The 12,016-nt window shown below is 43.5% G+C and overlaps 1 protein-coding gene across 3 annotated transcripts in view; it reads left to right on the forward strand.

Moving 5' to 3' along the window:
• The first annotated feature begins 9,854 nt into the window (after positions 1 to 9,854).
• Positions 9,855 to 12,016, forward strand: part of btbd8 (BTB domain containing 8) — a 120,257-nt gene continuing 118,095 nt past the window's right edge. For 2 of the 3 annotated variants that reach the window (XM_072273421.1, XM_072273423.1), the window contains exon 1: positions 9,855 to 10,100. The gene's annotated coding sequence lies outside the window, so the exon portion shown is untranslated. Of the gene's footprint in view, positions 10,125 to 12,016 lie in introns of all 3 variants that reach the window. The other variant, XM_072273422.1, reaches the window with a different exon arrangement.

Raw genomic sequence — 12,016 nt, forward strand, 5'->3', positions numbered from 1 at the left:
CTTGCACAGATGAGATTTTACAGAGTGCCCTCGGCCTAGTGCACTTGAGACTCCACCAGCACTTCAAGGTCCCGATTGTACCTATTTTAAGCAGGCGAATGTGGGTTAAATGAGAAGCTCTGGAAGCATGTGGAAGGTTCCTCTGATTAATATTAAAGTTTGCCCCAATTTGTATTAAACTATTTCTTAAGTTTGTTCTTTACTGGCTGATAATCGGTGATAAAAGAAAATGTTTTTATTTGATATATTCATCTGTGATTAGATTGCAGAGTGGTGATACTGATTACGACTTCTTATTGGTATCAATACTTAAATGAAAGAGCTAACTATTTGTGTCAGGCCTGTTAGTCTTACAGGCAAACAAAGTTCAAAGTTCAACTTAAATTTATTTTAAAAAGTGCCAATATGTTGCTAAATACTACTCTGAGATTCATTTTCTTGCAGGCATTTGCAGTAGATCAAAGAAATACAATAGGATCAATGAAAAACTACACACAAAGACTGACAATGAACCAATGTAAAGAGTCATAGAATACTACAACACAGAAACAGACCATTTGGCCCATCTAGTCTGTGCCAAACCATTAGTCTATCTAGTCTTATCAAACTGCACCCGGATCATAGTCCTCCATACCCCTCTCATCCATGTACCTATCCAAATTTTCTTAAAGTTGAAATCGACTTTGCATGCACCACTTGCACTGGCAGCTCATTCCACACTCTCACCACCCTCTGAGTGAAGAAATTTCTCCTCAGGTTCTCCTTAAATGTTTCACCTTTCAAACTTAACCCAGGACTTCTAGTTCTAGTCTCACCCAACCTCAGTGGAAAAAGCCTGCTTGTGTTTACCCTATCTATACTGCTCATAATTTTGTCTACATCTATCAAATCTCCCCTCAGTCTTCTACATTCTAGAGGAATAAAATCCTAAACTAGTCAATTTTTCCTTATAACTCAGGTCCTCCAGTCCTGGCAACATCATTGTAAATTTTCTCTGCATTCTTCAACATTATTTACATCTTTCCTCTCGATAGGTGACAAAAACTGCACATAAATTAGGCTTTGCCATTGTTTTAGAAACATAGAAAACCTACAGCACAATACAGGCCCTTCGGCCCACAAAGCTGTACCGAACATGTCCTTACCTAAGAAATTACCTAGGGTTACCCATAGCCCTCTATTTTTCTGAGCTCCATGTACCTGTCCAGGAGTCATGAAAAGACCCTATCATTTCCGCCTCCACCACCGCTACCGACAGCCCATTCCACACACTCACCACTCTGCATTAAGAACTTGCCCCTGACATCTCCTCTGCACCTACTTCCAAGCACCTTAAAACTGTGCCCTCCCGTGCTAGCCATTTCAGCCCTGAGAAAAAGCCTCTGACTATCCACACGATCAAATCCTCTCGTCATCTTATACACCTCCATCAGGTCACTTCTCATCTTCTGTCGCTCCAGGGAAAAAAGGCCAAGTTCACTCAACCTATTCTCATAAGGCATGCTCCCCAATCCAGGCAACATCCTTGTAAACCTTCTCTGCACCCTTTCTATGGTTTCCACGTCCTTCCTGTAGCGAGGCGACCAGAACTGTGCACAGTACTCCAAGTGGGGTCTGACCAGGTCCTATATAGCTGCAACATTACCTCTCGGCTCCTAAACTCAATCCTACGATTGATGAAGGCCAATGCACTGTATGCTTTCTTAACCACAGGGCCAACCTGCGCAGCAGCTTTGCGTGTCCTAAGGACTCGGATCCCAAGATCCCTCTGATCCTCCACACTGCCAAGAGTCTTACCATTAATACTATATTCCAGTGCTCCCCAACCACCGGGCCACGGACCGATACTGGGCCGCAAAGCATGTGTTACCGGGCCGCGAGGAAATGATATGATTTGGCGATATCAGTCAGCTGCACCTGTCCTCATTCCCTATCACGCACTGTTGAGCTTGAACGGGCGGGAGGTCATTACTCGCACGTCATCCATGACAGCGCGGGAAGGAGATCAACTCCTCGAGCTTGCAAATGACAGCGGGCTGAAAAGTATGTTTGACATAATATCTCTGCCGGCATTCCGGATCAAAGTCAAGGCTGAACATCCTGAGATAGCCACGAAAGCACTGCAAACGTTGCTTCCATTTCCAACATTTTTCAACAAAGCGGAGTTTTCTGCAATGAATGCAATGAAAACTAAATTGCAGAATAGACTGGACATGAGGAACCTCCTTCGAGTATCGCTGTCTCCCATCACCCCTCGATGGGACCGTCTTGTTACAGGGAAACAAGCCCAGTGCTCCCACTGATTCAGCGATATTGGTGTGTTGCAATGATTTTATATGTTCATATGAGGAAAATATGCGCTGTGTGTTTAATATCCAAACGTTACTTAAAATGTTATGATGCTATTGACTTACTTATATAACCATATAACAATTACAGCATGGAAACAGGCAATCGCGGCCCTTCTGGTCCGTGCCGAACGCTACTCTCACCTAGTCCCACCAACCTGCACTCAGCCCATAACCCTCCATTCCTTTCCTGTCCATATAGCTATCCAAATTTTTCTTTAAATGATAATATCGAACCTGCCCCTGCCACTTCTACTGGAAGTTAGTTCAACACTTACTTCAAGCTCTCCTGATAATTGACTTATCACTATATTCATGCGAGGAAAATATGCGCTGTGTGTTTAATATTAAATTTGTTAGATAAACCCTTTTAGAAACGAAATTGAGTGTATTAGCCACTTATCACCTATATCTGGTCATGATTAACACCCCCCACCAAACAGAATCGCCAAAAAGGATTCGCAGAAGGAAAAAACCGGAACGTACACGCATGCGCACTGGTGCCCGCACAAGGCTTCATGGTCATTGTAGTCTTTTTTGGGTAAACACAACGTATTTGACTGCTACTCTTGTCCGTTGGCAAACACCTCCCCCCCCCCCCCCGGGTCGGCCAGTCCGCAAGAATATTGTCAATAATAAACCGGTCCACAGTGCAAAAAAGGTTGGGGACCCCTGCTATATTCTGACATTATATTTGACCTACGAAAATGAACCATCCCATACTTATCTGGGTTGAACTTCATCTGCCATTTATATAATTGTTTTATACAATTTCAACATAACATTCCAAATCCTGTACTCGATTGATTTATGAAGGCCAATGTGCCAAAATCTTTCTTTACAGCCTTGTGATGCCATTTTCAAAGAATTATGGACCTGTATTCTATTCTACCACACTCCTCAGTACCCTACCACTCACCACATAAGACCTACCTTGGTCGGTCTTTCCAAAGTGTAACACCGCACACTTGTTTGTATTGAATTCCATCTGCCATTTTTCAGCCCATTTCTTCAGTTGGTCCAGATCCCGCTGAAAGCTACAATAATCTTCCTCACTGACGACTACACCACTAGTTTTGGTGTCATCCACAAATTTGCTGATCCAGTTTACCACATTATCATCCAGATAATTGATACAGATGACAAAAAACAATGGACCCAGCACCAATCCCTGCGGCACATCACTAGTCACAGGCCTCCAGTCAGAGAGGCAACCATCTACAACCACTCTCTGGCTTCTTCCATGAAGCCAATGTCTAATCTCATTTACTACCTCATCTTGAATGCCAAGCAACTGAACTTTGACTAACATCCCTTGCAGGACCTCGTCAAAGGCCTTGCTAAAGTCCATGTAGACAACATCCACTACCTTGCCTTCGTCAACTTCCCTAGTAACTTCCCCAAAAAAATCCATAAGATTGGTTAGACATGAGCTACCACATGCAGAGCCATGTTGACTACCCCTAATCAGTCCTTGTCTATCCAAATACTTATATGTCTAGTCCTTCAGAATACCTTCCAATAACTTTCTCACTTCCGATGTCAGGCTCACTGGCCTATAATTTCCTGGCTTATCCTTTGAGCTTTTCTAAAACAATGGAACAATATTATCTATCCTCCAATCCTCCGGCATCTCACCCATGGCCAATGATGTTTTAAATATTTCCGCTTGGGACCTTGCGCTAGCTTCCCACAGGATCCAAGGGAACACATTGTCAAGCCCTGGAGATTTATAGGATCATAGATTCATTTTTATCCATGCTAATTTTCCTCAAAACAGCAAGCACATTCTCCTCTGTAATCTGTATATGGTCCATGACATCACTCCTGCTTTGCCTCACTTCTATGGACTCTGTGTCCATCCACCAAGTAAATACAGATGCAAAAAATATCCATTTAAGATCCATACAGTCTTGCCGAAGGGTTTCGGCCCGAAACGGCGACTGTGGATGCTGCCTGGCCTGCTGAGTTCCTCCAGCATTTTGCGTGTGTTGCTCCATGTAAGATTTCTCCCTCCCCCCATCTCTTTTGGCTGCATGAATAGATTACCACTCTGATCTTCCAGAGGACCAATTTTGTTTATGCTTTTGCCCTTAATTTATCTGTAGAAGCTCTTAGGATTCTCCTTCAGCTTGTCTGCTAGAGCAACCTCATGTCATCTTTTAGCCCACCTGATCTCCATCTTATGTGTTCTCTTGCGTTTCTTAGACTCCACAAGTATCTCATTTGTTCCTGTCTGCCTGTACCTGCTATGCACCTTCAGGGCCTCAATATCTCTTGAAAACCAAAGTTCCATAAATCTGTTACCCTTGTCTTTTATTCCGACAGGAACATACAAACTCTGTTCTCTCAAAATTTCACATTTCAATGCCTCCCATTGACCAAGTACTCCTTTGCCAGAAAACAACCTGTCCCAATCGTCATAAGTAGCCATTCTGCAATTTAGAATCTCAATCCAAGGACCAGACCTATCCTTTTCCATAATCAGATTGAAACTAATGGCATTATGATCACTAGATGTAAAGTTTTCCCCTACACAAACTTCTGTTACCTCCCCTGTCCCTGTCTCGAGTATCACACTCTCTCTAGTTGGACTTCTACACACTGATTAAGGAAACTTTCCTGAACACATTTGACAAACTCTTTCCCATCCAGTCCTTCTACACTATGGGAGTCCCAGTCAATATGTGGAAAGTTAAAATCACCTGCTATCACAACCAAGAGAAAATCTGAAGATGCTGAAAATCAAAGTAATGCACAAAAAATGCTGGAGGAACTCAGCAGGCTAGGCAGCATCTATGGAAAAGAGTGCAGTCGATGTTTCGGGCTGAGAAACATTAGCAGACGGAGTGTATTTTATGTGTATTACTATACAAACCATATGTTTCTTGCAACAGTCTACCATCTCTCTACAAATTTAGTCCCCTAAATTCTGTTGACTGTCAGGTGGTCTATAATATAATCCCATTAATGTGTTCACACCTTTTTTATTCCTCAGACAATAAAAGAAGATAAAGTGTGCAAATACAGAATATTAGTAATAATGATTATTATTAAATAGATAACAAATAATAATTAACATATGCATTTTGCCTGCAAAAAAAAGACGAACAAAAGACACACTGTTCTCCAAGAGAGCTAAGATATGCACTGTAACCTGATGTTCAAATGTAGCACCCAGGACTTCTGCTGTGCTTATTTTCACATCTGGCCTTAAACCTAAAGAGGAAATGGTCTCTTTATTCGGTTATTTGAGGCCAAGTTCTCCAAAAAAAAAAACACTCTTTTGTTTTTGTGTCATGTCTCCAAGGGCACAAGTAGAATGAGGAAAATTCTACCTTCCAGATGGAAAAGTGTTTCCTACCTTTTGAGTCAAAGAGATTTCCTCCCCTTCCGATCTAAAGATACCGGCTCCGGCCCAGGCCAACACTGTGAACACTGGGAATTCTGCAATAGGTCATTACTGATCACTGATAATTACTGATGAAGCATTATCAATGAAAGCTCTCGGCCTGAAATGTTGAATCTTTATTCCTTTCCATAGACGCTGCTGAGTTCCTCCAGCATTTTGTGTGTGTGTGTGTTATTCTGGATTTATGGCATTTGCAGAATCTCTTGTGTTTATATGTCATTATCACTTTGCTAGAATGCATTTAAATACCCAAAATCTCATCACTGGAAATGATGGAACTCAGCATCTTGCTTTCATACACATGCTGATTTAAAATAAATAGAGTGCTCATGGAAAATTTTCAACCTGTACCAACTTGCAGGGTGAATTGTGGCTCCTAATTGGCAGGGCCAAGCGAGGAGCATAACTTCTCATTCTTCTCCAGAAGCTAATGGGACCCAGCTCATGCTGAATTAGCCGCAAACATCTGCTCTCCTGAAATGTCAGCCTGCCAGTGGCTCCACAGCAGCCAATTATAATAGGTCATTATTTGCATACAGAAACCTGAGCAGACGGAACCTATGAGGGGATATGATGAAGATGTAAGTAATCTTCCTCAACAATAACACTTTCATCTAACCCAAGGGGCTTTTGAAACAAGGAGAACAATAGCAACACTGTTTTATGTTTATATTTTCATCCTGAAATGTTCTTGCAGGAGGATGAAGTCCTGCTGTACACAAACGTGAAATTAATCGGTTCCATATGCCAGTCAGCATTTCAGATTTGCAAATCAGTGGATCTCTGAATGGTTATTTTTCCTTTGGGGAATTCACATTGGGTGTTGCAAATCAAGTTTACAGCTGTCTGGACGAGCTTTTTACTGATAAACAGCACTTTCAGAATTCTGACAACGTTAGTTGGAAGCAGGTTTTTATATATCCTGTTGTATAATCATTTCATTTCTGGGTACTTTCTGTTTCAAAACAACATACCCCAACCTGAGGCCATGGAGGTGGGGATTCTGTTTGTTTATTTATTTAGTGACACATTGTGGAGTAGGCCCTTCAGGCCATGTTGCCCCAGCAACCCCCGATTAACCCTAACCTAATCATGGGACAATTAACCTACCCGGTACTTCTTTGGACTGTGGGAGGAAACCGAGGACCTGGAGAGAGCCCACGGATTCCACGGGGAGGACTCCTTACAGAATTGACTACTTCTACCGTTCTGCCAAAGGCTTTTTGGTAAACAAGCTGCTGAGCGAAATACAAAGGCTGATGCCCTTGGTGTAGTCATTAGTAAACACTCTTCCAAGAGGACCACAACCTCGTTGTGGTCTGGAGGCTTGCGTGCCTCAGTGACCTGGAGAGCTGTGTCGGCTGGAGTCAGGGCTTTATGCTTTGACTCTTGGTAGGGTCAGCCATGCCAAACAGGTCAAAGGGTAGAGGTCAGACCAAGAGTGATCCTCCAGGTTTCGGGGGTTCAGATCAGGGCGAACAGTCCTGACTGGTAAAACAAAACGGTTATGGAAACCTGGCAATGAAGAAGCTTTCTGCATCTGAGTGGTCAAAGGCAGACAGACGCGAAGGACCTTCATTGCCGTCCTAAACGCCAGGGGCATAATGGGCAGCCTCATTGGATGGATGAGGGAAGTGAGAACAGTGAAGGGAATCACGCACTGAACCAGCATGTTATTACTCTGTGGTATGGCTAATTCCTGTATCTTTGGTGATTTATAAGACAGGCTGCAAAGCAAAGCCTTGGAACTATAGAACTATATGCCTAGTATCAGTTGTAGGTATGTTATTGGAAGGAATTCTGAGGGATAAGATATGTGATTATAGATGTCAGCACAGCTTCATGCTTGAGAGATCATGTCTCACAAACTTGCCTGAGGTTTTTGAAATAATAGAGAAGGTCAATGAGGGAAGATTGGTAGATGTAGTGTATGTGGAATTCAGTAGAGCCTTTGATAAGATTCTCAAGATAGGCTGTTTTGAGATGTTAGATCATGTGGGATCCAGGAAGAGCTAGCTAAGAATTGGCTTGATGGTAGGAAGCAAGGTTTGATGGTAGCCGACTGGTGATGTGCCTTAGGTGTTGATTGTCATCTATCATTGATTATTGTTTGTCATCTATATCAAAGATTTGGGTGACAATGTTCAAGGCATGGTTATTAAGTGTGCAGATACCACTAAAATAGATTGTCTTGCAGACAGTGAGAATTATTGGTATTGGTTTACAATTGTCACGTGTACCAAGATACAGTGAAAAGCTTGTGTTGCATTCGTGCAGATCAAACAACACATTGAGCTAGAATAAGGGTAAAATAGTAACATTGTAGAATAAAGTGCAAAAGCTACTAAAACATGCAGAGCAGGCAAATGATAAAGGGCAAGATCATAATGAGGTAGATTGTGAGGTCATGAGACAATCTTACTGCACAAGAGCTCTGTTCAAGAGTCTGATAACAATGGGATAGAAGCTGTCCTTGAGCCTGGTGGTAAGTGGCTTCAGGCTTTTGTATTTTGTGTCTGATGGGAGAGGGGAGAAGAGAAAATGTCCAGGGTGGGTGGGGGTTTTTGATAATGCTGGCTGCTTCACCGAGGCAGTGAGAAGTATAGACAGACACCATAGAAGGGGGACTGGTTCCTATGATGTGCTGAGCTGTGTCAACAACATTCTGCAGTTTCTAGTGATCACATTCAGAGCAGTGCCACACCAAAATGTTATGCATCAAGATAGGATGCTTTCTATAGTTCATTAATAAAAATTGGTAAGGATCAATGGGGAAATGGGTGGTTATCAACCGGGATATCGAGGAAAAAATTATGCATTATACCAGTTTCATTAACAAGTTTTTTGTTTATATTTTAGCTCTTTGAATATATGCATTGGATGTGGTAATATGTAACAGGCCCATTACAGGCAGTTGAAGCAATGCTTGGTGAAACCGATATTTTACAAAAATAGAAGTCTATTGTTTTTGTTGGGTAATGTAAGATTGTGAATTGCAAATAGCATTTGTTTCAGCTGGCGTTAATAGTAAGCTAACAAAGGTTGGCCAATTCAAACAACTTTTGGAACAGTATATCTCCAGGATCTCCAAAAAAGACTAGCAGCCAGTCCCAGTTACAATAATATAAAACATGTATTGGGGGAAGAAGGAATACAATAATCAAAAATAAGAATTACTCCCGATGCACACAGAAATCAACACAATACTGAGTAGGAATGGAGCAAATTACATTATAACTCCAAAAAGATATGTAAATCAAAATTGTGTCATTAAAACAAAGAACTGACAAGAGGCAGAGAGGTGTTATTCCTGTAACATAAAGTGGGTTAATTAAAGCTGAATCCTAAATCTAGACCTGATAAAGGTGTATAAGATGATGAGAGACATTGATCGTGTGGATAGTCAGGATAGTCTTTTTCCCAGGGATGAAATGGTTGCCACAAGAGGGCACAGGTTTAAGGTGCTGGGGAGTAAGTACAGAGGAGATGTCAGGAGATGAGTTTTTTACTCAGAATGGTGAGTGCGTGGAATGGGCTGCTGGCAACGGTGGTGGAGGCGGATATGATAGGGTCTTTTAAGAGACATTTAGATAGGTACATGGAATTCAGAAAAAGAGAGGGCTATGGGTAAGCCTAGTAATTTCTAAGGTAGGGACATGTTCACCACAACTTTGTGGGCCGAAGGGCCTGTATTGTGCTGTAGTGTTTCTATGGTTCTCAGGCTGAAACCATTCAAGATGCTTCAAAAGTCACCTACATCCTGAACCAGCTGCAAAAATGCCAAAACACAGCCTTAACCCATAAGCACTTCCATGACAACTGTCCACTAAACTTCCCGCACCCAAGCGGCTGATTGGTAGGTTCAAGGGGCGGAGACAACATTTCAAACCAATGGAAACGGCGCCGTTCTGACGTCACGGGCCTGATGAAGGCGGGGGGGTGGTCTGAATTTTGCAAATCGATTGGCTTGTGTTGTGACGTCACGCGGCGAATTCGGCGAGGAGCGGATTGTGACGTCAGACAGCCCGATTGGATTGTTGTTTGTGACGTCACAGCGGCGGGGCGGAGCGGAGGTACCCGCGCTCCGTGATCGGCCTTCATGTCGCCGCCGGGGGTGGGGCTGGAGGCGGTTGTTGCAAACTGAGCAACAATAGTAGCGGAGAGAGGATACACTGTGTCGGGCCGCCGGTCTCGACGCAGCAGCCAGGAGCCACCTCCGACCCCTCGAGATCCGATACCGCCGGCCCTCTTCCCGGGCACACTGGCTGGCCTCTGAGCGAGTGTGGCTGGCGTGAGCCTGCAGCGTGTGTACGAGTGAACGTGGGGTGCAGCCGTGGAAGGTGTGTAAACTTTACTGAGACGAGGTAATGTTTCTCGAGCACCTGTTTCTTTCTTTTGTCACTCGCTCCTTGTCGATTCAGGTACCCTCTTCTGAGCAGGTGATACAATGAGAGGAGTAGCTTGGATGCCGCCTGCTTGGCTTCTGACCAGGTCCCATGGGATAGGCTGGTCAAAAAGTAAAAGCCCATTCATTCAAAGGACGGTGGCAAATTAGCAAGAAGCAATGGAAGGCATTGATGTGTTTCTGTGTCCTGGTACACTGCATTCAAAGGGCGCCCAAGAACTCTTTATTCAGTTACTTTTCATATACAATAACGACTTTAACCTCAATAAAGGACGCATGTGTCTGATGTGTCTGATTCAGATGGTGACTAGCCAAGAGGTTGCAGGATGGTACAGGTGATATGTTTTAGTCCGTTGAGGTGAAAAAAATGACAATTTTGAATTTGTGTCAGGGGCAAGTTATGATCAGGAAGGAGGTGATGTTGGATCTCTTGGACAGCGTTGAGGTAGATAAGTCCCCAAGGCCTAATGGGATCCTTCCTACATCATTGAGAAAGAGGAGATCGCTGGGCTTTGGCAAGGATCTTTAGGCACAGAAGAGGCCCCAGCAAGCTGGAGAACAGCCTCTGTTGTTTCACAGATTAAGAATGACGGAGCAAAACCAAGTGATGAGAGGCGAGTGAGCCTTGCTGCCTGGTGAACCATTTCTCCAACCTTGCTGAAGCCTCCATGTTCTTCCTCTGATGCAGCAACCGGAATTTCATACAATCAGGAAATTGTGGTCATACTGTAATACAGCACAGAAACAGGCCTTTTGGCCCAACCACAGCATCCTGCCTTCCAGTCCCAGTTGCCAACATTTGGCCCATAACCCTGCAAGCCCTTCCCCTCCATATACCCATCCAAATGCCTCTTAAATGTTGCAATTGTGCCCACTTTGACCACTCCCTGTGCCCCAAGGGAATAAAAATACTGCATGGCTAACCTGTAATTCAGACCCTCTAGTCCAGGCAGAATCTTCATCTGTACCTTATGCAGCTTGATGTCTGTGTATGGTGACCAAAACCATACACAATACTCCCAAGGCCATACCAATGACTTGTATAACAGCAACAGCAATATAATATTCCTACTCCTGAACCTGATGAAGGCCAGCATGCTAAACGCCTTCTTCACCACTCTGTCTACTAGTGGGGCTGCTTTCAACGAACTGTACACTTGTACTCCCATGTCTCTCAGTTCCACAACACTTATCAGTGCCCTGCCATTCACTGCATAAGTCTTACCTCATGCTTATCGAAGTGGAAATCCATTTGCCGTTCCTCAGCCCATCTCCCCAACTGATTATTGGAAAAGTTTTCAACGAAAGAATCTACTTGCATCTCTGGAAAAGCATAGACTTGTTAGGGAGTGTAAGTATGGATCCATGCAGGAGAGGTCATGTCTTGCAACCGTGGCTAAGATATTCTGGGAGCTAACGAAGATGATTGATAAAGGTTGGGCAGTGGATGTTGTATACATGAACTTTAAGACATTTGGCAAGGTGCACATGGTGATAGGCTGACCCAGAGGATTAAGGTACTGTACATACAGTAAGATCCATAAAGACCTGGTAGTTTAATTCAAAATAGGCTTGGCCACAGAAGACAGAAGGTACTCGAGGAGGGGTGTTACTCTAACTGGAGGTCTGTGACCAGTGGGGTTGAATGGTTGTACTTTTTCTGTGGTGTATGAGTTGTGAAATAAAACTTTCGAGGGATAGTGGGCTCAACAGAAAAGGAATAGACAGTAAATGGGAGAATACTGAGTGGTGTGGAGCGACAAAGGGGCAGAGATTCATGTTGACAGATCCTTCAAAGCACTGGTCACGGAGGTGGCTGGAGGCAACTGCCCATCATTATTTGATGTATAG

This window comes from Mobula birostris, chromosome 12, assembly GCF_030028105.1.
Source record: "Mobula birostris isolate sMobBir1 chromosome 12, sMobBir1.hap1, whole genome shotgun sequence".
Lineage (NCBI taxonomy): Eukaryota > Metazoa > Chordata > Chondrichthyes > Myliobatiformes > Myliobatidae > Mobula > Mobula birostris.